The sequence below is a fragment of the Crocodylus siamensis genome, chromosome 5, assembly GCF_052110815.1.
Source record: "Crocodylus siamensis isolate JL-2025a chromosome 5, ASM5211081v1, whole genome shotgun sequence".
In the NCBI taxonomy this organism is placed as follows: domain Eukaryota; kingdom Metazoa; phylum Chordata; order Crocodylia; family Crocodylidae; genus Crocodylus; species Crocodylus siamensis.
The window spans coordinates 44228060-44253434 of NC_143399.1; the positions used below are offsets into that span (position 1 = coordinate 44228060).

At 47.5% G+C, this 25375-nt stretch overlaps 1 protein-coding gene across 16 annotated transcripts in view; it reads right to left on the reverse strand.

Moving 5' to 3' along the window:
- PRRC2C (proline rich coiled-coil 2C) overlaps positions 1-23757 on the reverse strand; it is a 105682-nt gene extending 81925 nt beyond the window's left edge. For 7 of the 16 annotated variants that reach the window (XM_090050121.1, XM_090050124.1, XM_090050123.1 and 4 more), the window contains exon 1: positions 23571-23757. The gene's annotated coding sequence lies outside the window, so the exon portion shown is untranslated. Of the gene's footprint in view, positions 1-23048; positions 23401-23570 lie in introns of those variants that run through there. The other 9 variants (XM_090050127.1, XM_090050126.1, XM_090050125.1 and 6 more) reach the window with 3 other exon arrangements.
- Positions 23758-25375: the final 1618 nt, after the last annotated feature.

Below are 25375 nucleotides of genomic sequence, written 5' to 3' on the forward strand. Positions count from 1 at the left end.
AGAAGGGGGGGGATATTTATATTCCCTAGGCAGAAAAGAGTGCTGGGGTCAGATGACCCCAGCCACATCCCTATCCAGCCTTCTCTTAAAGACCCCAAGGCAGGGGAGAGCACCACCTCCCTAGGAAGCCCATTCCATATTTCGGCCACCCTTACGGTGAAGAAAAATTTACAGGACAAAGAACTGCCCAGGAAAGAAGTCAACAGTAAAATCCTGCCTGGGCCTAAGTGATGTCTTACAGTGCAGAAAGGATTCATATTCAGATTGTGCCAAAGGCAAAATAGGTACTATTTGAGTCAAGGATGCATAAGGCCCCTAGCCTAAAGAGCTTACAAAGGTCCTCGAGGAGCTGTGTTTGCAAGGAAGAATGTCATCACGGTTTGAGAAACATGGACCCAACCCTGTAACCTTCACAGACAACCCCGCTGAAACCAATGGGAGCACCGATCTAAGTAGTAGCTTCTGAACTGAGCACATTTTTATAGGGTGTGCTGAAACAGTCTATTGCAATTGTATGAAAACTCAAACAGAAAACTATTAAATATTTTTATTCAGTCAAAAGAGTGCAGTAAAGCTAACTAAATGAATCCACAAACTACCAAGAGACTTTATTTTTAACTAAAGAAATCAGACACGCAAGCTGGTTACAGTCTTTTTCCAACCAGGACCGAATAGCCAAACTAACAGCCTACCTGGTGAGAGTGTCTGAAATATTAAGAGATGATCCATATAACCACTTACACTCTCAATAATAGTTTGTGTGGAAAAAAAAACAAAAACAAAATTAGGTTCTACTTCTGTTATGTAATCTGTTAATACTGACCCCAAAACACATCTGATGCCCTAATGAAGTAAATGAAACTTTGAGTGAGTGCAGAGGTCAACACTAGCAGGACTGGAGCCTTAACTTTTCCACAGTAGGTATTGCTAAGGCAGTAACACACTACACATTTATTATGCCTGGAATGTAGTATGTCACAATCTAGTTCATTAATGGAATGCACATTATAGAAAATTATTATTTGAATCATTTTAAGACATGTTGAAATGTTTAGCCACACAGAAACAACATTCTAGAAGGAAGTCAATTAAATATGTGATTGATGAGAAAAAGAAAGGGCCAAAGTTTTGTATATATTCAAATACTATGCTAACTAGGGACTGGAATACAATTTTGCCAGCTACATAATTCTTAATATCAACAGAGTAGAACCATGCTAATTGAAACTTCTACATGAAAGGCCAATTGCAAATATCAAAATTGTTAAATATCCACTAAAAACTTGATGGACAAGGCTGGGACTGCTGTCCAGCCAGGGCAGTGTGGGAGGCTTGGGGACCGGGACTGGAACGTGTGGCCACAGGGCCCTGGCAGGGAGCAGGATGGAGCCACAGGTGGCTCATTCAGAGGCTGGCGCCCCACCTCTGCACACACTCCAGGAGGGGAGTGGGACACATATCCCTCACATAAGGTGGACTGCTCACTGTGGGGCTTGGACTCCCTGACCTGTGGCCCTCTCCCCAGGATCCGATGCAGCAGGGCAAAGTGGGGCTGGGAGGGGAAGCTCTTTACTGCTGCAAGCCCTGCATTACCCTGGCAAAGCACCTCCAACCTGCCTGGCAGCAGCAGGGTAGTGGTGCAAAACTGTGCCCCTCACATCTGCCAGGCAGGCAAGGGGCCACCTCACCATGGAGCTACTAGCAGCAGCAACAAGCTTCCCTGCCTGGTCCTGCTCTGTCTTGCTGTGCCAGGTCCTGCCCATTGGGCCAGGGGGACAGACACACACACGCACAGTAGGGTGGGGAGCCCAGGTCTGCAGTAGGCACCCTGCCCCTACTCCCCATGGGTTCTCCTTCATGGGATCTGCTTCAGCTGTGCCTCCCATGAGGGAGGAGGAGCTAGGTTCTGCACCCTGCTCGAGTACTGCGGATCTGGGTTTCTGGCCCTGTAACCCTGGTAGCTGAGACCAACCCCCTCTGGCAGGGATGGAGGGTGGGGCAGCGAGGTGCCTAGACCCATATCCTGGTGAGTGAAGGGGACAGGAGGAGCTCTGATTTTCTATGATAAAAACGCAAAATCCAAAATTTGTAGGTACTTAGAATTTACTTTACCATAGCAATTGAGGCACCGGTAAGTCTTCCAAATTGTAAATATATCAATAAAGTATTGTGTTTAATTGATTCCTTACATGTGTGCGCACACACACACACACACACACACACACACACAGAGTGGCATTTCATTTTAATTGTGAATTTTAGGGGTTTTAATCAGAGAATTTGCAATTTTAAACCGAGAAAACCAGGAGCCCCAGTGGTTACCCAAGTGCTGCAAACTTTGGAGTACTAAATAAGTAATATAGGGAAGCATGCCATAGTTCTGCATGACTTCAGACTAGCATTGCTAATTACCTCTGTGCTCATGAATGATATCCTGGAAATAAATATTGTCACTTTAGCCAAAATTAAGTAGATTACTCAAGGTCACCCATTAAGAGAGAAAGTTTGGAAGAGGAGTGTGATCTGGCATTGTAGGGAGGCTCAGAACTTGATTCAATCCCCAGCTCTGCCAGACTTTGTATGTGACCTTAGAACAAGTCACAGTGCCTAGGTTCCTCAGTTGTAAATAAAGACTAATGACTTCCTCAAATTTAATTAACTCATTCCCATAAAAAGTAAGAATGAAACATTTGTACACCACAATCTACCTTTTGCTATTGTTTTTGTTGTTTAATGGAAGGGTATGACCTGCAAAAGGATTTAAACCTTATATTATACTTTTATAGCAATTGTGGATGTATACTATGCTCTTTGTTTTTTAAAAATATTTAATTTGTTAACATTCTTATTTACCAATTCAGTTTTGCTCCAAATGGTTCCTATCCCATATAGGATTACAAGGTCTTAGGAAATTAGAGCTGGAAGGGACCTCACAAGGTCACGTAGTTCAGTCCCTTTCTCAAGGAAGGAGCATCCAAGCACAATCCAGGTGTCCATTTTGGCCACGGCACTTCAGGAGGGATGTAGATAACCTGGAAAGGGTTCAGAGGAGGGCCACCTGTCTGGTTAAAGGCCTACAGAAAAAGACCTATGAGGACTGACTGAGGGACCTGAATCTCTTCAGCCTCTGCAAGAGAAGGCTGAGAGGTGATCTTGTGGCCATGTACAAATGCACCGGGGGGGGGGGGGGGGGGCAACCCAGGGCAGGGTGTTGGACTCGATCCAATAGGTCCCTTCTGACCCTAAAATCTAGTAAATCTATTGACATAACAAAAGCAACACAAACACACAGATAGATAACACCAATCAGTACTTTTAGGTCCTGTTCTATTTCCTTTTCTAACTACTTCCTCAAGAAAGTAATGTCTCTCCTCTAAAAAGCAGCTGATACTGGTATCAGTTTCTTAAATTCATGTTGTGTTACACTCCAACTTTTTAAAGAAAGAAATCAGCCTCACTCATGGACATCTGGAAGAACAAGCCTCAGGTTAATTGTGGAACTACAAAATATTAAAAGTAGAGACTGCCAAACCAAATTTAGGGCTCCACAATTAGGGCCCTATGCTCTTTTGGACCAGTTACTACTGGCTTTGGAATAAGTTTACTAAGGCAGCAGGAACATACCATATTTGCTTAGTTCCAAAATGAGCTATCCCTCTGTCCAACTGCCCTTCTGCCTCACCCCCTTATTTAAGGGGGGGGGAGAAGCCCTTTGTTTTGGAAGCAAGGGGTGGGGAGGGGAAGGAGGACAGAAGCAGGCAGCTACAGCTGCTTTGGTTCCCGGATTCAACCCTGGGCTGAAGCCAGAGCCAGAACCACAGTTACTACCTACCCCCGACCTCCTCTGTACCCCCTGCCCCTGTATTCTCAGGCCCCTCCTCCTTTTTTTTCTTTGCTCCAGCACTGGCAGGCTCCAGCCCCACTGCAGTCTTCAGCATGGAGAATGGCTCCAGCTCAGCCCTACAACAATGGCCTGCAGGGAGGGTAAGGGGCCCAAGGGTCTGGCTTCTCACCTGTCCACTGTTACTTTCCCTGCCACAGCGGTGGGGTGGATGAATTGAAGCAACTCTCCAATCATTCAAATTATACTTGGAAAATTATAACAGGTTATTCAAAATCTAATTGCTGGATGGCTGTTTTAAATTCAAAGTGGTCTTGTATTTGGGTAAATGCAGTATTTAAATAAGACAATTAGGTAAGAGTAAAAATTCTGCAGTGGATGCCTCATTGCTGATGCACTCCACATCTATTTAAAGGAGGGAAGACAATATACAAGTTGCACACAATCCTAATTCCTTTGACCTGGCCACATAAATAGCAATATACTACCTGCACTATTCCCAACTTCTGTTTAAAATAGCTTTTAAACTGCCAAAATTTTCATTTTAGGTATTAAAGTTTTTCAGGCCAGATCTGTATTCAAAAACTAAATTTCATTAAAAAGTTAAGTTATGTATAGCATTAAAAGAATGTGTGAAGAGAAAAAAAAATGTTTCTAAACAGCTCTAGTAGCAAAGTAGCTTGGAGCAGAAAGCTGAAGTTTGGCATGAAAAATGCCCTCATTAAGAATGTTCTTTATGCAGTTAAAAGCAGCTTTGATTTGGGAGTAGAGCTTGTTGGAGAAAAGCTTTTTCATGAATATCTAGAACAACTGTCTGGCACTTTTTAGCAGAGTTCAATGTAAAGTAGGCTGCATATCTAATCGGGACAACTTAGTTGAAAACTATAGAAACAAACCACAGGAATGACTTGAAGCTTTTCATAAGCCCTTTGCTTATTCAATCCATACCTTCAGGGAAAATGCTATACAGCTTCCATGTTCTGCAGTAGCACAGGTCTTTTGTTTGAACCATCAACGATCCACAACTGTTCTAAAAAGGTCATGACAAACGGTCAATAATACTGAACTACTCTTTCTTTTAACTCTAGGAAAGTCCAGGCTCTTTAAGACATGCTGGTGAGATCTGAGAGGGACATGGTGTTAGGATGATGGGCAGTTCACATAGGCTTTGTAGGCTGCAAGTTTAGCACCACTGCCTTATGTCTACATGTACCCTAAATAGAAAAGGAAAGAGAAAACAAAACATTCATTCACAGTTAATCCCAGAATAAAGTGGAACTGAAATTGTTTCCTTAACATCCCTCTCACTTAGCGCTGTCCATTACCTCACACATTAGCTGTCAAAATTAGCTAATAAAATACTAACCACACTTGACAACATGTACAAAGCTTAACCACTTCCAAAGTTAGATCTGAAAATATCTTCACCTTCTGCAGATGCCGATTTAAAGAGAAAGTCCCAAACTAGCAGAAATGTATCAAGAGAAATTTACGAAAAATGAAGTTGTTCAAGTGGAATAGCATAGGGATGCTTACATAGCTGTAAAGATAAACCCAGAAAAACAGAAAACCCCTGCTGGAGATTGACAGAGCAGCATACAAACACCAGTATTGTGCTGGTAAAGATACTAACAGAAAATGAAGTCCTTAATCAGCAGATATTCTCTCAAGAAGCTTGCTTACAGTTAGGGCAGGGGTGGGCAAAACGTAGCCTGGGGGCCAGACGTGGCCCGCCAGGTCATTCTATCCAGCCCACCCGGCCGTGTGTGCAAAGGATGTTGTGGTCATGGGCGATGTGAATTACCCTGACATCAACTGGGAGGAGCAGTCAGCCAGGTCTAGCCACTCCCAAAGGTTCCTGACGTACGTACAGGACCTACACCTCGTGCAGGAGGTACTCGTCCCTACTAGGGGAAACGCCATATTGGATCTGGTGTTAGCCTCTGGGGATAGCCTGGTGGAGGTGCTAGTACAAGGGAAGCTAGGGGACAGTGATGATGAAATGATCCAGTTTGCTATTCAGAGAAAGGTGGGGAGGGTAACTAGCAGAGCGCAAATGCTTGACTTTAGGAAAGCCAACTTCGATGTGCTCAGGGCAGTAGTCAGGGAGGCACTCGGAGCCCAGGGGGTAGCTAGTATGGGGGTCCAGGAAAGGTGGTCCTTCCTCAAGGAGGCTATCGTTGGGGCGCAGCAGGACGCAATTCCTCTGCGCAGGAAGGCAGGAAAAGGGTCCAAGAAACCTTCATGGCTGACCGTGGAGATCCAGGCTGGCCTGAGGGCAAAGAAAAAAAGCGTACTGGCGGTGGAAGCAGGGGGCAGGGACAAAGGAGGAGTACACTTCCCTGACCCGAGCTTGTCGGGATTTGGTGAAGAAGCCTAAAGCAGAACTGGAGCTTAGATTAGCTTCTGGGATTAAGGATAACAAAAAGTCCTTCTTCAAGTATATAGGTAGCAAGAAGAAGTCTCAGGGTAACACTGGACCCCTACGAGGCAGGGCAGGGCAGTTAGTGACTGATGCATGAGAGAAAGCAGAACTCTTCAACAAGTTCTTTGCCTCCATGTTCCTGTCCGCTGACAATGGGGTGCTCTCGGGCGACAGTGTAGAGAGGCCCAGGAAGGATGCGAGTCCCCTGACTCTTGGTTCAGACCTAGTTAAGGATTACCTGGATGGCTTAGATGTATCCAAGTCAGCAAACCTGGATGACCTTCATCCGTGGGTGCTGAGGGAATTGGCTGGTGTCATTGGCGGGCACGGCTGTTTGAGGACTCCTGGTGCTCGGGCCAAGTCCCTGACGACTGGAAAAGGGCCAATGTGGTCCCTATTTTCAAGAAGGGGAGGAAGGAAAAGCCTGGCAACTACAGGCCAGTCAGCCTCACTTCCATCCTGGGGAAGGTCTTTGAAAAAATTATCAAGGGCCACATTTGTGAGAGCCCTGCAGGGGAAGTGATGTTGAGGGGTAACCAGCATGGGTTCGTGCAAGGCCAATCCTGCCTGACTAACTTGGTTTCTGTCTACGACCAGGTAACAAAGAGCTTAGATGGGAAGGAGGACGTTGATGTCATCTTCTTGGGACTTCCAGAAGGCCTTCAACACAGTGTCCTACCCAATTCTGGTGGGCAAGCTGAGGGACTGTGGCACTGAGGAATGCATGGTCACATGGGTGGCAAACTGGCTCCAGGGGCACACCCAGAGGGTGGTGGTGGATGGGTCCATGTTGACCTGGAAGGGTGTGGGCAGCAGAGTCCCCCAGGGTTCGGTCCTTGGGCCGGTGCTGTTCAATATCTTCATTAGCGACCTGGATGAGGGTGTGGAGAGCACCCTGTTCAAGTTCGCTGATGACACCAAGCTGTGGGGTAAAGTGAATACACCAGCAGGCAGGGACCGCATCCAGGCAGACCTGGATAGGTTAGAGAAGTGAGCAGATCTGAACAGGATGCGGTTCAACAAGGACAAGTGTGGGGTGCTGCACCTGGGGAGAGGGAACCAGCATCATGGTTATAGGTTAGGGGCTGACCCTCTCAGCAGCACAGAGGCAGAGAGGGATCTTGGAGTCAGGATTGACTCCAGGATGAATACAAGTCGCCAATGCAATGAAGCAACAGGCAGAGCCAACTGCACCCTGTTCTGCATCAATAGGGGCATCACTAACAGGTCCAGAGAAGTCTTGCTCCCCCTCTATGCGGCACTGATCAGGCCACAGCTGGACTACTGTGTCCAGTTCTGGGTGCCGCACTTCAAGAAGGACATGGAGAACCTGGACAGGGTCCAGAGGAGAGCCACTCATATGGTTGGGGGCCTCCGTGGCCAGCCCTATGAGGAGAGGCTGAAGGACCTGAATCTCTTCAGTCTCCGCAAGAGGAGACTGAGGGGGGGGATCTTGTGGCTGCCTACAACTTTATCAGGGGCCACCAGCAGGGACTTGGGGAAAGTCTGTTCACCAGGGCCCGCCTTGGTGTCACCAGGAACAATGGCCACAAGCTGAGGGAGGATAGGTTTAGGTTGGGTATTACGAAGAACTGCTTCACGGTAAGGGTGGCCAGAGCCTGGAATAGGCTTCCCAGAGAGGTGGTGCTCTCACCTTCCCTGGAGATCTTCAAGAGGAGATTGGACAGGTACCTGGCTGGGGTCTTATGACCCCTGCCAGCCCCAGTGCTCCTTCCTGCCCATGGCAGGGGGTCGGACTAGATGATCAGCCTAGGTTCCTTCTGACTCATTGATTCTATGCGACTACTGGCTCTCACTGGGAAGCCAGCATTTTACTTTTAGTAAGTATTTTCCCCTACAGATTCCATGGAGATCACCTGGTTTCCCCACAATCGTGACTTGAATAGGTCCCTACTTATGTATAGCCCCTTCTACTTATTGTATCTATTACACAGTAACCTTGTTAATTGCATAATACATTTAGACGGGCTACATGTGCAAATTAACTGGTGCCAGAAAGAGGTCCAACCAGCTATAAAGTTGTCACATGTTTTTGAGCGATAACATTATAGCTGGTTTCTGTCCAGTTTTAATTTGCAAGTGTAGGCAGTCTATGGCAGGGAGATGACAGCTGCTGTGATCTCCTAGCTCCTGGGGAACACAACACACCCAACAAGGCTATGAGGTCACAGCTTCAGAAATCTCCCAGCTGCAGATGCACTCCAGATAGTGGGTGGGATGTAGAAGATGATGTGATCTCCAAGCTGAGGGGCACTCCACACAGTATCCCCAGGGCTGAGTTCCACAGCTGATGTGATTGATCCCAGCTACACCACATGTGCTGCAGCCAGAGCTGTCAGAAGGGGCTGCCAGCCGCAGGCTTCCCCCTGGATCAACAATAGGTGCAGAAGGATCCAATCCATGATTCCACAATAACACCTCCTTCCATGTACATGTGCCATGGCAGGTGGCACAACTGCATGGATCACACGTTAGATCCCATGGTGCCTTTACCTGCACATGTAGAGGGGGCTGTAACATATACCTATAAATGGAGCTCCAAAGCTGCAGTCTTGACTGAGAGGACTAGAACATATTTATTTCATATAAATCCATACACCAAGCTTATCGCTAATTACCTATACACCTTTCAGTATGACACTAGACAATAACCAGTATAGCCAACTTCAAGTGTTCAAAATATCACATCCAGACCAAAGTAATGATTGATATTTAGATATCATGATTTTTAAACCAAATTTGAATTCTTTTAATTTGCCTTATTTCTGAGCTTTAGAGTACACTTGGATCACATTTTCAAGCTTCTCTGCAACAGTAAGTAGAAGATTGTTGAGGTAAGGCTATCACAAAGAAATCGTATTACAAAACAGAGGAAAAACGGGCTATTTGCAACTGTATAAAATAATTCGTTGTTTTGTCATCACCACATCTCTTTGATGACATTCATTACATGCCTATAATTCAATTACCCATTCATTCTACATAAACCAGACTAACAGAAAAGCAAGCTATTACAACAAGGAATCACAGCAGAAGTAAAAGATTAAAACTTGTTTAGCAATCATTGTTAGACTGTTGGGGAAGACTGCACCGCATTAAGAGAACTATGAACACTCCAGCTTTCCTAAACAGCATTTCTTCTTCATATCAATCAAAGACTAACATCTGTAAAAAAATGATTCCTAAACCACACAGAATTTTGAGAGACTACACAAGGACCACTATGCACCCCTTATTCAAAGTCTGTCTGGTTTACGAACAGTGGAAACAAGGAATAGTCACCAAGGAAGAATGTACAAGTATAGCCTGTATTTGTAGGGAGAGGATAATGAAGGCAAGGGCAGCAACCGAGGTCGGGTTAGCAACTGAAATCAAGGACAATAAGAAATTCTGGGTGCAGGAGAAAGACCAAGAGAAATGCAAGGCTCTTGCAGAATGGGATGGGACAGCTAATAACAGCCAGGAGAAAGCTGAACTGGGGTGGGAGCACAAGCCTGTAGCATGCACCCGTCTCACCTTGCGCACAGATCTGGGGGGCATGGGTCCTCCCTGTTCCCCCCCCAGAGTGGACGCTGCAGCTGGGAGCCAGCCCCGACCAAGCCCTCAGCAGACAGGAAGGCGGGGGTGGGGGGGCGGGATGTCCATGCTCCTTCTCCTGCAGTAGTCACTGCCTTCTGGCCCCATAGCCCTGGCAGCTGGGGGCACCCTAAGGCTGTGGGTGAGGGGCAAGGGGCACAGGCAAGGCCAGGGGTGTGGTGCAGGGTGCTGTCAGGAGACTTTAATATTTATTACAGATTTCTGGGGTTTTATCAGAGAATCTGTGATTTTTTAAACCAGAGAAAACCAGGATCCATGATGATCACAGAACCACTGTTGCGATTCAGTGGCAGAATCAAGGTGGATATGATTTAAATCAAATCAATTTAAATCACTGGTTAGGAAGCCTCAATTTAATTGTTGTTTTCTACAAAAAGAACATCCTTGTTGTTTGTTATCCTTTATTAATTTAACTTCTTTTAACTTTGCACTTTTAGAGAAAGGAAGGGTTTGGTTGTGTACATAAAAGTTGCAGAGAGACAACAGGGCTGATGGGTGGATAATAATCAGGTCTCATCTCTCAGTGCCATACACTGCTGTTAACCAGGATATTCTCTCTTGAGACAACAAATTCTCCCTATTCCTGAAAAATGGCATTCAGCCATCGAGGTACTGAACATCTGGACTTCATCTGGCTTTGGATTCTGTCTCAATAGCCTAAAAGTGGGGTGGAAGTTTTGGGCAGCCTCCACTCCTCCATACTTCTGCTTGGGCATATGCATCGAAGGTCCTGGTGACCTCTCACACATGCCATGATCCAGAAGGACTGATATTTGCCTATTACCTGATAACTGAATCATAGAAAAGTAGGGCTGGAAGGGATTTCTGGAGGTTATGAAGTCTAATCCTCTGCCCAAGGCAGGGTCATCCATAACCAAGTCATCACATGCAAATACTTGTCTAAACTATTCTCAGAACTACACCAATCAAGCTGACCCCACAACTATGAAGCATATTGCCAAAAGCACCTTAACTTGCCATAGGTAAAACAAGGGGACAGGGGCTGTCAATGACCTGCACCTGCAAGGGTTATTAATATATGCTTGACAGCTCCAAGGAAAATGGCCACTAGAAGGAAGGCAAAAAAACACAACACAGTCTGTATCAATCTGACCATGGGGTAAAATTCCTTCCTGATCGGAAATATGGCAATGTGAGTACTCTGTAGGTTTAGCAACACAGAAAAGGCACTAGAAGATACCAGAATTATCTGAACTAAGGCATCCCAAAGAGGCAATTAGAGATCAATAGTAGTACTACTACTTAGAATATGCCAATGCAGAAAAGACTCCAATTTCTAAATATTAAAAAAGACGAAACTCAGGACTTTAAACAAAAAAGCAACAAGAAAGGTCAAATAAAAGGGGTTTTTTCCCTTTCACAAATCAACTTCACGCAAAGCCACGTGGTTTGCTAGATTAGAGCATTGTGAGAAGATCTGCAAATGCTTTAAAAGGTGTGAAGATACCTCAAACAGAGCAATAGATGAATTCCAGAAAAAGAATAAGGTGGCACAGATTTACAGCTACCACTGCAGAAACCACCCCCCCAAGCAACCTTGATTTGAAAGAATGGATTTTCCCGTGCCTTTGCTTTTTCACTTGCTAGGAAAACTCTGGACTTGGCTAAGGAAAAAGCTACTCAAGAATAAGCAGCATCAATGATAGCAGTACGTTTCAATATTCACTTAGAAGGGGTGTGGGAAAGAGAGAGAGAGATGCAGAGCATGCTTGTAACTTCTAGAAAAGGGACACTGTCATCCTTTTCTAATGAATCATGGCACTCTTAGCACACACTGAGATCTTGCCCTTCTTTTGAATATACAGAAAATAGTAGTAAAAGGCAGCACTGCTCTGAATGAACAAGATCAGAAGACTGACTTTCCTCTTTCAGATACAGGCCTAATAAACCACCAATACTTATTAGGTTGCATTATTCTAACATAATTCTTCCCAGAACTGCCCTTGGTAAACCTCCACTATCATCAACTGATGCAAAATGTGGCTGTTCACCTTTTGACTAAAACGTGCAAAATTAATTACTAATTAGCCATTAATCCAAGATGTGTGTTACAATCCTCCAAATTCTAATCTGAAGTATTAGACAGGGTGAACTATTGGTGTTTCTTTGTCCTCAAATTTTACTTGTCTCCCTGATTTCTCATAGACTTATGTCCCCAGACTCACAAGTTATGCAGTAGCCATTTCCCAAGCTCCTTACATCCCACAGAGTCAGTTTGTTGAACATGGCCACTTCTGGGGTCTATGTCAAATAGTCTAAGGGCAAGGGTTTCAAAAGATGAGCTAGGCCTCACGTAAGTTTTATATGAATCCAAGTGGAAATGGGCAAAGGAAAATAGGATACCGCTTAAAGACAGACCAGGGGAAATTCAAGGCTGTGAGCAGCTCAGCTCAGCGCTGATAACCTTCCTCTCTCTATCATTCTCTACTTCAGCATCACTTAACATCCCAACCCACAGGAATGAACTGCTCTTAATAAAAGAAGAGCCTTTTCCTCAAGAATCCCCTTTTCTTCAGTCTTTTTCAAGCATTCAGTTCCAACTGTGAGCTTCTTTCAGCACCATCCCTCCTCTCTTCAAGCCTCAAGCATGCATGTCTGTTCCTAGAACACAGAAAAATGAAACCTTTAGGAAGAAGCTGGACATTCAAACTCCTTGCTGTGATATCTGTCCCACCAAAACCTTAAATAGCTATAAAATACGTTTTTCAAAGTAGTCTCTATGTGCCAGTCCCTTGAGGAAATGGTTCTATAGGGCAACTGCCCATTAGAAAATGCTAGAAAGAATTGTTCCATCTCTTGTGGATTGACAGAGGGTTTTTAAAGGGTTTAACTCACTCACACCTCTGTATAGTGGAAGTGCCATGACAAATCCTTCCTGACCCCACTTCAGAATCCCTATTTACTCAGTACAGCTATACTGTAGACAACAATGCTACCCAAAAGGCAATGTCCAGAATAAGGGCATATCTACAATGTGGAAAGTTTATTCTGGAGAATCTATTCTAACTAATTTCTCAACAAAAACCTTCAAGCACAGCACTTACTCCAAGTCTGTGGGAAGGAAGGGGCACAGGGGGCAGATTGTGACCCCTCATGGTGCAGGAGGGAGTGGGGCTGGGGCAGGGGTAGATGCTGCCAAGCCGGGGTGGGGCATGATATAGATCTGCGGGCAGCTTGTCAGGAGCTGCAGGGAGCTCCTGCCATTGCACCCCCCATGTCCCAGAGACATGGGGGGCATGTTTCCCCTGGAGCTATGCAGGGTGAGGGTGGGCTGCCTGCTGTGGGTTCAGGGGCAGGAGCTGGCCTCTTCCAGATGGGGGATCTGCCCCAGGGCTGAGCTTGGGTCAGGATGGGGCAGTGGTGGCAGCACTAGGAGGGGGACTATGGTGAATTTTGGGGTAGCTGCAGTAGTCCCCCAGCACAGCCATCCCTTCCAGTGCCAATGCCACCTGCCACTGCCTGCCCAAGCACAGCCTCAGCCCAGCCCCAATCCTGGGAAGAGGCTGGCGCAGCCCCTGGCCTTGAGTCTACCCCACGCACAAATCTGGGGGGTACACCTCCCCTGGGGGTGTGCACAGCAGTGGTAGGCCCTCTCTCCCCCAACCACTACCTCAGACAAGCCATCCGCAGCTCTATCCCACAGTCTACCCTGCCCCAGCTGGGCAGAGCCTGTCCCTGCCCCACTCCCTCCTTCACCATGGGGGTTCCATCTTCCCCCCTCCACTCCTCCCCACCCCCAGACTTATCGGCTGAACGCTGCTCTCCAAGCTGCTGGGCTGCATATCAGTTATTGGACTGGATTGGCTGATATAGCTGGTTAATAATAGACCACTGGGCAAAAAAAATCTGTATCAGTGCATCCCCTAGCTATTCTGGTCATTTCCTCTTGTAAACAAGGTCTAAGCTTCTTGTCACCACCATCAACCATTCTATCAGTTGTTCTCAAACTATGTCCACAAGGCCATAGTAGGTAGTTCACAAATGGCACTAAGCACCAAAGACTGTTAAAGTATTTTCAAATAAATGAGGTTGCATGGTGGTCTGCAAGAAATTAATGGTGATAATGGTCCACTGGTCCAAAGAAGTTTGAGCAACAGTGCTCTATATAACTATAGCACTCTATGCTTACTCCTGCCATGGCTGCCCCTCCCTTTCCCCCTTTTCATTAGCACTCCCAACAGCAAATGCTCATTTGTCATCTTTCATGTACTACAGAATAAGTTCCCTGAGCCCTTCTGCAAGGTACAATATACCCTTGTCCACCATTACTCTCTCCCAAAGATGCAGTCCTGAAAGTTGTCTATAATGAACTAAGCTGCCTTGTACTTGAATCATCTATTCCCCTGACAGGTCTATTTGTTTACCTTAGACTGCCAGCTCCTCAGAGCAGCTGTTCTTAAGTATCTGGAAGAGGACGTCACACCTAATAGATGAAACTTTGAGCCTGGTCATCTGCAGTCACCTGGGGGGGGCAGCACATGTGACTCATTTTAAGCATCAGGTCACTCTCTCAGAGACTAAGCTTACCTTATGCAAGACTTTTCTTTTTTAAACAGATGAACTACAAATTAGTTTAATCACCACATCCTACATTGCTCAGTCAGTATCAGATAAAGCTCACTTTATATGGAAATTGTCTGTAGCATCTTGGCTGATAAATATCTGTTGACATGTCAAAAACTTTTAGTTGCAATTAGCTTTGGAGAAGACAGACTGAAATATCCTCTAATTTTGGAAATGCGAATTTGCTGCTTTCAAAAGAGAGCGACCTCTAATGTGAAAAGATTTAATTTAAATTGTATCGTGTAAATGTGTTTTAAGAATTTTTTCTTGGGCTTCAACCACAAAGCTAAGACCAAATGTACGCTAAAAAGAGTTGCCAGATATAATGGTCTGGAGCAGGGGTCAGCAATGTTTTTGGCTGGAGTGCCAAAAAAACCCCAGCCTCCACCCATGCCTTGATTTAGCATGCCAGAGGTAGGGAAGCTGCGAGGGGTCTGATCCCCATTGCTGGTGATGGCTACATGCACACCTCTGGGCAGATAGCAGGAAAGGGACTGGGGTTATACTGTCATGGAGGTGGTGCTGTGGCTCTGCAGCCCTGGCACTGGCTCCACGGCAGAGGCAGATGCCACTACCATGGAGCCTATAATTAGGATGTTTGCTGGCCTGGGTTCTGGACTGTTTGCTGGCTGCAGCCGGCCTGGGCTCTGGACAGCTGCTGCCTGCCATGCAGCCCATGCTGTTTGCAAAATGGCTTGCAGTCTCCTGAAAGCAGCCTGGGTTCTGTGGCCACTGGCAAAATGGGCTTGTGCGCCATGCTCTGACATATGTGCCAGGGGTTACCAATCCCTGGTCTGGAGTGAGGAAGTCACCCACCAGACCAACATGACTATTCAAGTAAAACCACTTGCCAGTGAAAGGTCCATCTCCTATAGGGGCATTGCCAGTACAGCTATAGTTCAAGAGCCTATATAGAATAGATTTGTGCTAAATAACATCCTAGGGAAAACTCTATAATTGTAACAGTTTATCCTTGATAAATGAAAAGGTGTCAGGGAATTAATCTAGATGGGAGCAAGATGTGTTTAAGGAGTGCATTGTACCTGGAAACAGAAAAACATTTCTTCTTTCATTTCATAGATTTCATAGTTTTCATAGACATTAGGGCTGGAAGGGACCTCGGGAGATCATCGAGTCCAGCCCCCTGCCCAAAGGGCAGGAAGTCAGCTGGGGTCATAGGATCCCAGCAAGATAAGCATCCAATTTGCTCTTGAAGGTGTTCAATGTAGGTGCTTGAACCACCTCCGCTGGCAGACTGTTCCAGACCTTGGGGGCTCGGACAGTAAAGAAATTCTTCCTTATGTCCAGCCTGAAACAGTCTTGCAGGAGTTTGTGACCGTTCGACCTTGTCATCCCTTGGGGCGCTCTGGTGAACAGACGTTCCCCCAGATCCTGGTGTTGACCCCTGATAAACTTATAGGTGGCCATCAGATCACCCCTGAGCCTGCGCTTTTCCAAGCTAAAGAGTCCCGTGGCTCTCAGCCTGTCATCGTAAGATCTGTTTTCCTGACCTCTGATCATGCGCGTGGCTCTCCTCTGGACTCTCTCAAGCTTCTCCACATCCTTTTTGAATTGTAGAGCCCAAAACTGGACGCAGTACTCCAGCTGCGGCCTCACCAAGGCCGAGTACAAGGGGAGAATGACGTCCCGGGATTTGCTCGAGAAGCATCTATGGATGCACGCCAGCGTTTTGGTCGCTTTACTAGCCGCAGCATCGCATTGCAGGCTCACGTTCATCTTGTGGTCAATGATGACCCCCAGGTCTCTTTCTTCTGTAGTGCTAACCAACGTAGCACTGCCGAGCCTATAAGGGTGCTGCAGGTTTTTCCTCCCAAGGTGGAGAACCTTGCATTTTTCAGTGTTAAACACCATGAGGTTCTCGTCTGCCCATTTGCTGAGCTTGTCCAGGTCAGCCTGGATCACCTGCCTATCTTCTGGCGTGGATGCTTTGCCCCAAAGTTTGGTGCAAATTTCGGCGAACTTGGCCAGTCCACTCCTGACTCCAATGTCCACATCGTTAATGAAGATGTTGAACAGTATGGGTCCCAGGACAGAGCCTTGAGGGACCCCACTGGTCACAGGGCACCATGATGAGTGACTGCCATCAATCACAACCCTCTGGGTCCGACCACGAAGCCAATTTCCCTGCCAGCGGATCGTGGTGGAGCCAAGGCCACAACTGGGCAGTCTGGCCAAGAGCTGATCATGGGATAGCAGATCAAAAGCTTTTTTGAAGTCAAGATATATGACATCAATCTCTTCTCCCTTGTCCAGGTGATAGGTCACCTAGTCATAGAAGGAAATGAGATTGGTCAAACAAGACCTACCCGCAACAAACCCGTGCTGGCTGTCCCTTAGAATGTTAGCCTGGGCCAGTCCCTCAAGGATGGCCTGCTTAATAAACTTTTCTAAGATCTTCCCCAGGATAGAAGTCAGGCTAATGGGCCTGTAGTTAGCCAGATCCACTCTCCTCCCTTTCTTGAAGATCGGCACCACATTGGCCTTCTTCCAGTCTTCGGGCACTACGCCAGAGCGCCAGGAGTTTTCAAAGATCCGTGCCAGGGGCTGGGCTATGACGCTCGCCAGCTCCTTGAGTACCCTGGGGTGCAGATTGTCAGGGCTGGCTGACTTGAAGGTATCCAGCTTCTCAAGGTGTTCCTTCACGAAGTCAGCATTTATGGAGGGTAGGGGATCCCTCTCACCCAGATTTCCCTGTCCCATAGCAGGCACGGGGATCCCGTGTGACTGATGAAAGACTGACGCAAAGTACCTATTTAATAGGTTGGCTTTTTCCTGGGCGTCAGTTGTCAGTTGCCCCATCTGGTTTAGCAGGGGTCCAACATTGCCCTTGCTTTTCCTCCGGCTCCCCACATATCTGAAAAAGGACGTTTTGTTGTCCTTGATGCCTGAAGTTAGTTGGAGTTCAGTTGCAGCCTTGGCTTTCCTGGTTTGGTCCCTGCAGGACCAGACCAGCGCGGAGTAATCCTTCTTGGAGGTGAATCCCGTCCTCCATCCTTTGTAGGCTTTCCTTTTTAGCCACAGTAGGTCCGCTAGGTCTCTGGAGCACATGGAGTTTTAATCAGAAAAAGGAATCTCCCAAGAGGTTCTTTACTATTTCAAAATTACTCTTCTGGAAAATTGGAGTTTCTCTATTTAGACTGTGATCACCAAATGGAACTGGTTTAAAATATGAACTACACATTGCTGATGAAGATTTAAGTTCTCATTAAGTCTGATAAAAATAACCAAGTAGTACACGAGAAATACTTTCAAGATGAGCTAAGATATGCTAAACATTTCTTAAAGATGAAAAACAAATAGTTAAAGATGCAAGATTATTAGTTAGACCAGAGAGTCTCAGCCAGTCTGCCACCGCACTCTGGAATGTAGTGAGATCCTTTTAAGGCTGTTGTGGTAGGCTGGGCAATATTAGCACTGATTCACAAGTTCAGCCAGAGATTTCAAATAGAAGTCCATAGCATCAAAAGTAGGGGTGCACCAATAGAGATTTTTGCGGCTGATGCTACTTTTAAGGAGGCATATCAGCCAATACTGATCTGGTTTCTGATACCCAGTCCAGCAGCACAGAGAACTGCCTCTAGCTGGTAAGCCTGGTATGGTGGAAGGGAAGGGGGGAGGGAAGGGGCTAGGGGTATAGATCAAGGCCCCTGTGGTGAGGGAGGGTGTGGGGCTAGGGAAGGGGCAAGCGTTGCCTAGCCAGGACGGGTGAAGCACAGAGCTGCAGCTCACCTGGGGAAAGGGGTGGCTTCTGCTGCCACAAGTCACTTGGCTGGGAGCTGCCAGTCCAGCAGCTTGTCTGGCACTTCCCTGCTTGTCCGGTGGCTCCCACTGCTCATCTGGGAGGGCAGGGGGTGTGCCCCCTGATCTGTGCAGGGCAGGCTGGGGCCAGGGCTGTGCCAAGCTCATTCTGGTGGGGCAGGCCTATGCTAGGAAGCGGCTACAGTGAATTTGCAGCTGTAGCCCCTTCCCAGTGCAGCCCCACCCTGCTGGGAAGAGCTTGGCACAGCCCCGGCCCCAGCCCACAAAGTGCAGATCCAGGGGCACATCCCCATCCATCCCCTGCAGGGGCTTGTCCAGGAGCCACCGGACAAGCAGGCGAGTACCAAACCAGTGCCTCCTGGCCAAGCGGCATGCAGCAGCAGGAGCTGCCCCCCTCAGATGAGCTGCAGCTCTGTGCTGCGCCTGCCCCATGCTGGCTGGGCAGCACTTGTCCCAGCCCCACACCCTCCCTCACCACAGAGATCTTGATCTGCACCCCTAGTCCCCTACCTCCACCCTCCCTATCCCACCACAACAGACTTACCAGATGGAGGCAGCTCTCTACAGTGCTCCTTGCCACTTGTGTTGCACTGCAGCTGTGCACATGCACAGGCCATTTATCAGCCAAATTATGGGCCTGATATGGACAATTTCCGATATAGTAAATTTTCTTTATATCGGTTCCAATCCAATATCAGACCAATATATCGGTGCACCTCTAATCAAAAGCTTTCTGACCTGTTGTGGTCTAAGTTCTTTGCATCTGAAGAATTGCTCTATTATTTTTCCACAGTCAAGAAACAAATGAAAACGAAGAGCTGGTATTTTTCAAGGGGTGCCTAAAGTCTAATAAGGTTGAAAACCAGAGTTAGGCCCTCTATTTATTGCTAGACTTTTCTGCTTTATGTAGAAATTAGAAAAAAGCAAAGATCACATAACCTTTTTTTTTTTTAAACTGGATTGGTGTCTTTTTAATCTTAAACATGAATAAGAGTGGCATAAAGTAAGCAGGAAACTACAATGTGTCAAGAACTTCAAATAGTCTCCCTTGGTTTAACCCATAGAAGCCATTAGGGATTTCAGACAAGGTCTAGTTGATCTTATACCTTTATTAAATATTCAAAAGCTTAATTAATAATGTCTCCTTCACTAAAGCTTCAACTATACATTGAATAAAATAGCTGTTTAACAAAATATTATGATGGTGCAATTCAAAAATCCCTTTTCTTCCTTGCCTAAGTTGACTCCATTTCTTGTGATGATGCACGTTCAGTTCTCTAGCTAATCACCTTTCAGGTTAGATGGTACCAGAATTGCTAACAGAAGAGACTACAAAAAGAAAAAAAAAAATCTTTTCAGAACTGCCTCTCTCAAATCAAGTGGCTCAAGCTTCGTTTTCCCACCATTAGGATACTTTTAAAACTTGTTATAAGCCTGCAAAGATACAATGAGTTGCTGCACTTAAGACTCATTTTGTCATGAAACAATAACACATCTGAACTATGAAAAACTAATTCTGTTAATGACAGCTTGTGCCATCTCTAACAGTCTAAAAAGAAAGTCTGAGAATGAATATTAAACAATACCTTAAGTATTTCTAAAGGCTCTGGTACACATTACGCTTGAGGTGTGATTATGGTGTTAACCCCACCATAAATAGTAACGCTGCCACATGTTAAAATCAATTTATGGCATAATAACACAGCAAACAACCAAAAGATTGTCTACACATAATGTGTATCATTTGAGACTTGTTTGTATTGCACCTTAAACTGAAGGTGTGGCATGTCCAGCTAACTCATGGCAGATCCCAACGGTCAGCTGAGAATGAGATCCCACATTGGGCAGCCTCAGGATCCGGAACACAGCCTCCTGAGACCAACATCAGGAAACATCTCCCCAGCCTTGGCTTTGCTGTGCCCCAGACCTTTAAAAAGCAAATGTGCATCTGGGAGCCCGTCATTTTAAGTTTTAACCTGTTTTAAGTTTGTGGGGCACTGGGGGAAGCAGCATTCAGGGGCTGGCAACTCTCTGCTCCTTCAGTGTTCAGGGGCATAGGCAGCGTGGGAGTTTTAAAGAACATATGGAGGCAGCCATGCTCTTTAACACTCAATATTGGGACACAGAACCTCTCCCTACTGTCTGGATCCGAGTGCCTAAGGAGGTTTAAAAACCACGGCTAGAGCCCAGCTGCAGACATGCTCTATAAAGCTTCTTGGACACCAGGTCTCAGACTGGGAAGCCTCCATCCCCTCCTCCCCACTCCCCAGTGTGGAAGGAGCAGCTGGGGACTGGAGAGCCCCCTTGTCCAGCTGCTACTTCCACAGACAAACTGCTCCTAGAGGCAGCTTGGTTTTTAAAGGTTCAGGCATAATGAGCCCACCATCAGGGAGAGGCACCCCAAAGTTCCACCAACAGCACCCTACAACTTTAAAAAGCGAGCATGTAGCTGGGAGCCTCAGCTGCCTACCTAGGCATCCACGAAACAGCAGAGGGAGCAGGGAGTTCCCCACTACTCCCCTGTCCAGGTTCAAACAACCTTGCTCCCCAGCTTGTACAGAAGCTGCAGGTCAAGGCAGGAATCCTGCCCATGCCAGAGGAGCCCTGCAGGCACAATGAGCGACTCCCTGGCTACCAGTAATTGCCCAACTGGCATTTTAGGAATTGTGTGCCCCATCCTTACATGACACACCATACACATCCAGCATGGGAGATGGCACACAGCATCTTTCAAACGCCAACTGTACTATGGTCTTTAACAACTGCCAGCAGCTTAATAAAAACAGTAATCTATTTCCATTTGTCTTCATATTGTAGACATTGTTTTCATCTCTGCATTTTACTATAGGCTTTTATTTTGTTATGGGAATCAAGGGGGGCTCAGCGACATGGTGGCTAGTCTGGAACCTGGGAGACTGGTCCAGTTCCCTGCCATGACTTTGACATCCTATGTCACCCTGATCAAGTCACTCAGCCATTCTTGAAGTGACAAGTTCAGTATCCATCCCCAGGTGACAGGAAGAGGATGGGATTGTCAAGGTACATTTATTCTGAATCCTGCATTTTGGCTCCATGATTTACAGCAGCTTTTGTAGTGAAGGAGTCTAAACTTGGGTTCCCTCCCCCTTCCCATCTATCTCCATTGCCTACTGAGAGAGAGAGAGAGAGAGAGAGAGAGAGAGAGAGAGAGAGAAAGGATTTTCTTACACCCCTCAACTTCAAAGGCTTATATAAAGTCTTCTTCCTACATAAAAACTCTATACCTGAATCACTATAGTCCCACCTTGGCTACAGCATCTTATCTAGCTCCCCAAGCCCTCGCTCCCCTTCACTTACTTCTGCCTTTACAAACCAGAGCCACTAAAGTAAAACATATTACATACACATCTTAAACCCCGCCCCCCACAAGCGGCATATTTTTCAGTGTTCCTCATAACTGATCCCATCAAGACACAAAAAGAAACCTTCTTGCCGGATGTAAAACAAAAAAGACTCAAAACTTCCTTATTTCTCAGCATTAAGAACAAACTGCAAGACTTTAAATCCTTATATTAATCTGATATATTTCATTCTGAATGTCACATTACAGAAAAGTAAAGTAAAAACTAATCAAATCCTGGTCAAGGGGAGAGGGGATTGTGGAAATAGTATCCTTGTTGCCTCTTACACTGTGTGAAAAAAACAAAGACTTTCCCAAGAATCCCTCCCCTTTAGAAACTCTTATCTACTGCAGAGTGCCAGGGAACACTGAAAAAACGGCAGAACTGTAACATCACACTACACAACAGACTGTGTGTACCAACTGAAGCAACATGATATTTTTGGTCTACCTGCTCGAATTTTGGTGGTTTGTTTGGTTCTGTTAACACACTAATTTGACACTCAAGTATGGGAGAAACACTTGAGAAGGAAGAGAGAACTTCAGTGAATAAATCAACAGCTCAGACTTCAATTAAGAGGAGAACCCCCACCCACAAAAATAAATACAGCCAAGACCAGGAAAGAGAGAAGCCCAACAGCCTTATTTTTAAGGCCAAACCCCCTTACTCTTGCCTTCTCTCCATAACTTCTTTATGATGAAAGAAGCTCTGAAGAGAAAAATGCATAAGCCCATGTGCCTTTGACAAGTCACTTAAAAAAAATCAAGTTAAAAAATCACTGAAGGGGCAGGGATGAGATCAACGGCTTAAAGAGTCACTGGAATGGCATGTATATTGATGACACTTCAGGCTGCTAAGAAGGGGCACTTCCTCTTAATTAGTCAGCATAGAAGCACTGTTTGATCTGCCTACAAATAACTGTTGTCCCAAAATACCAGATCCTTGCAACCCTGTTCCTTCACACGTGCTTTAACCATGTCACGCAAGCAAGCTATGAGCATGGACAGGCACAGGACTAAAATACCCAGTCCATTTACACTAGCAGTCCCAGTGCAGATGGGGCTTCACAGAGATAACCTTTACTTTGAAGCTAAACATAATTCAGCAATACTTGCTCCTCCCTTCACCTGAAGCATTCATGTCAATTCCCATGCCCCTAACCTTAAGCCCAGCATCTTGCATACCATCTGAGTACCTCCTCCCCCCGAAAAGATGGCAAGCCAGGCAAGTCACTGAAAGAATTACCAAGCTGAACTTGTGCTGAGGAGCTGCATGTCTCATTTGTGCACCATCCTCAGCAGCAAGGGGCTGGAGGCCTGGGGCTGCCTTTTCAGGCAGGAAGGGGATGGGCAAACCAGACAATCAAAAGCCAAGGACAGCAACCACAAAGGATCTCCCACACCCCCGCCGCCCATCTCACGAGTGAAGCTCTTGCCGGAGCAGCTCTTCCACCCATGGCCAAGGCAGCTCCAGCTGGGCCAGGCAGTTTCATCATCCCGTCTTCCCGGAGCTCCCAAACGCCGGCCCCTTCCCGGCAGGGCGGCAGCCGGGAGATGCTACGGCGGCTCCTGCGGGACCGGCTTCTCGTGTCACGGAAGCACAAAAGCACCAGCGAAACCCACGCAGGACGGCCACGAGCCCCCCGGGCCGTTCCCTGAGCCCAGGGAGGCGGGGAGAGGAGAAGAGAGACCCCGGCGACCGCCGGGGAGGAAGGCTGAGGCTACGGCGGGGCCGGGAGGCCGCGCGCGGCTCAGGAGGGACCAACGGGGACGCCCGGCGCGAGGCGCAGCCAGCCCGGGCAGGCCGCGAGTTCCCCCCGCCCAGCGGAAGCGGCCCGGCCTGTGCCGCCGCCCAGGCCATGCGGCGCGGCAAGGCGCAGGCCGCCCCCCGGCGCCGCTCCCTCCCTTCCGCCCGGCCGCCCGCGGGCCCCGGCGGGGCTCACCTGGCCACAGCGTCCGGAGCCGCGGCTCCGGCCTGTGTCCGGCTGCGGGACTCGGCGAGGCTGCCGCTGTTCCTGTTGTGGCTGCTTCTGCCGCTCCCGCCGCGCCGCGCCGACCGCCCGAAGCGTTCCCACACAGCGACCAAGATGGCGGGCGGCCAAGCCGGCGCCAAAGCGTCTGACGTCACCGCGCCGCACGCACTCACGCAGTGCCACTCACGTGACCCCGGACAGCCGCTTTCTTCACCGCCCAGAGCGGAGGTGGCGGCGCCCTCTGCAGGAGCTAGCGGGAAGTACACCCCCGGGGCGGTGGGGCACTGCGGGCCCTGCCGGAGCCTGGCTGTCGGGGCGGTGCTTCAGGGGCACATTCAGGGGCTTTTCGAAGTCTTTGGGCCGCTTCCAGGCCCAGCTCAAAGGCTCCGCGCCGGCTCCTGCTTCTTCGGTGCGTGGCAGAGACGTTTGTGGCCTGTTGGTAACAGGGATCCTGGTTTTCTCTGATAAAAAAAGTAACCCAAAATGCATATTTTTCTGTGATTAAAATTAAACGCTACAGAATTATCTATCTGTCGTGGAGGGCTTGCCACTTTTGCCCCGCACAATGGGCTTGGAAGAGGGCACTCCTGATTGGTGAAACATTTTGCCCAGAAGAGCTGGAGCTGCCTACAGGGCAGACAGCCTGAAGATGTTGCCTGGGGATTCAAGCGGCAGGAGGCTCCTGCAGCGCACAACCCCGTGCACAGAGCCTTGGCCATGGGAGCTGCTTGCAGCAGTTTGGGCCCAGGATCCCAGTGTAAGGCTGGGCAGCTGGAGCTGGCAGCATAGCTTGGCACATCTAAAAGAGCCCTTGGTGCCCAGAGCGGGGCCTGTGGAAGCCCTGGTGTGAGGCCAGACGGCTGAAGCCCATGGCAGTTTGGCTTCTCATAGTCAACGAAGTCCTTGGTGGCCAGAGTGGGGCACAAGGCCACAGAGAGAGGAAAACCCCCAGCATGAGGCCGGATAGCAGGAGAAGGCAGTGTGCTCAGCCTGGGTGCCCAGAGCAGGGCGCCTGCCCGCAAGAGGAGCCGGAGGTGCTGCTGGGGAGAGGCCGCAGGGGCTGACATCCAGGGAACAAGATCCAACTGTTCTGGAGAACGGGAGCGGGAGTTGCTGAGGAGCAGGTCCCACAGGGGAGGCGCCCTGGGAGAGGCCCCTGTGGGAGCTGGACATACAGGGTCCCAGGTTGTGGGATCAGAGCCCAATGCTGTCGGAGGGGGGATTCTGGAGCCTTCCTTCTCTATTAGGAGGTGAGCCCAAGCTTGGACTCAAAAGGACAGGGGATCCATGGGACACCCCATGGGGTGTTGAAGCCACCTCATATTTTGTGATTGATGTAATGTTGATGTTAATATAATTATGAGCATTCTTCAAGATGTTCATATTGAGTTACTTGGTTGCTGCCTGTATATGCTTACTGAAATGGTACCTTGACTTACCTGTGTTTATTTGCTTTGTTGTCTGTATGTGCCTACTGTATTGTTACCTGACTTACTGTGCTTACCTACTGGGTTGCCTGTATATGTTTATTGAAGTGATAGCTTGACCTACCTGTGCTTACCTGTTCTTGGATATTGATACTCATCTGTACTGGAGATTGGTCACTGCCCACTGGTTTTGAGTTCCCAATTACCTGTGCTCTGTTTTGCATGTTCCTGGGGGTAGTGCAAATTTCCTGATTGCAGACTATTGAATGTGGTGTCACATGTAAAGCATGTTGTAAATATATTAGTTTAAGGGCTTGTAACTTATTGATATACATCATTTGTATATAG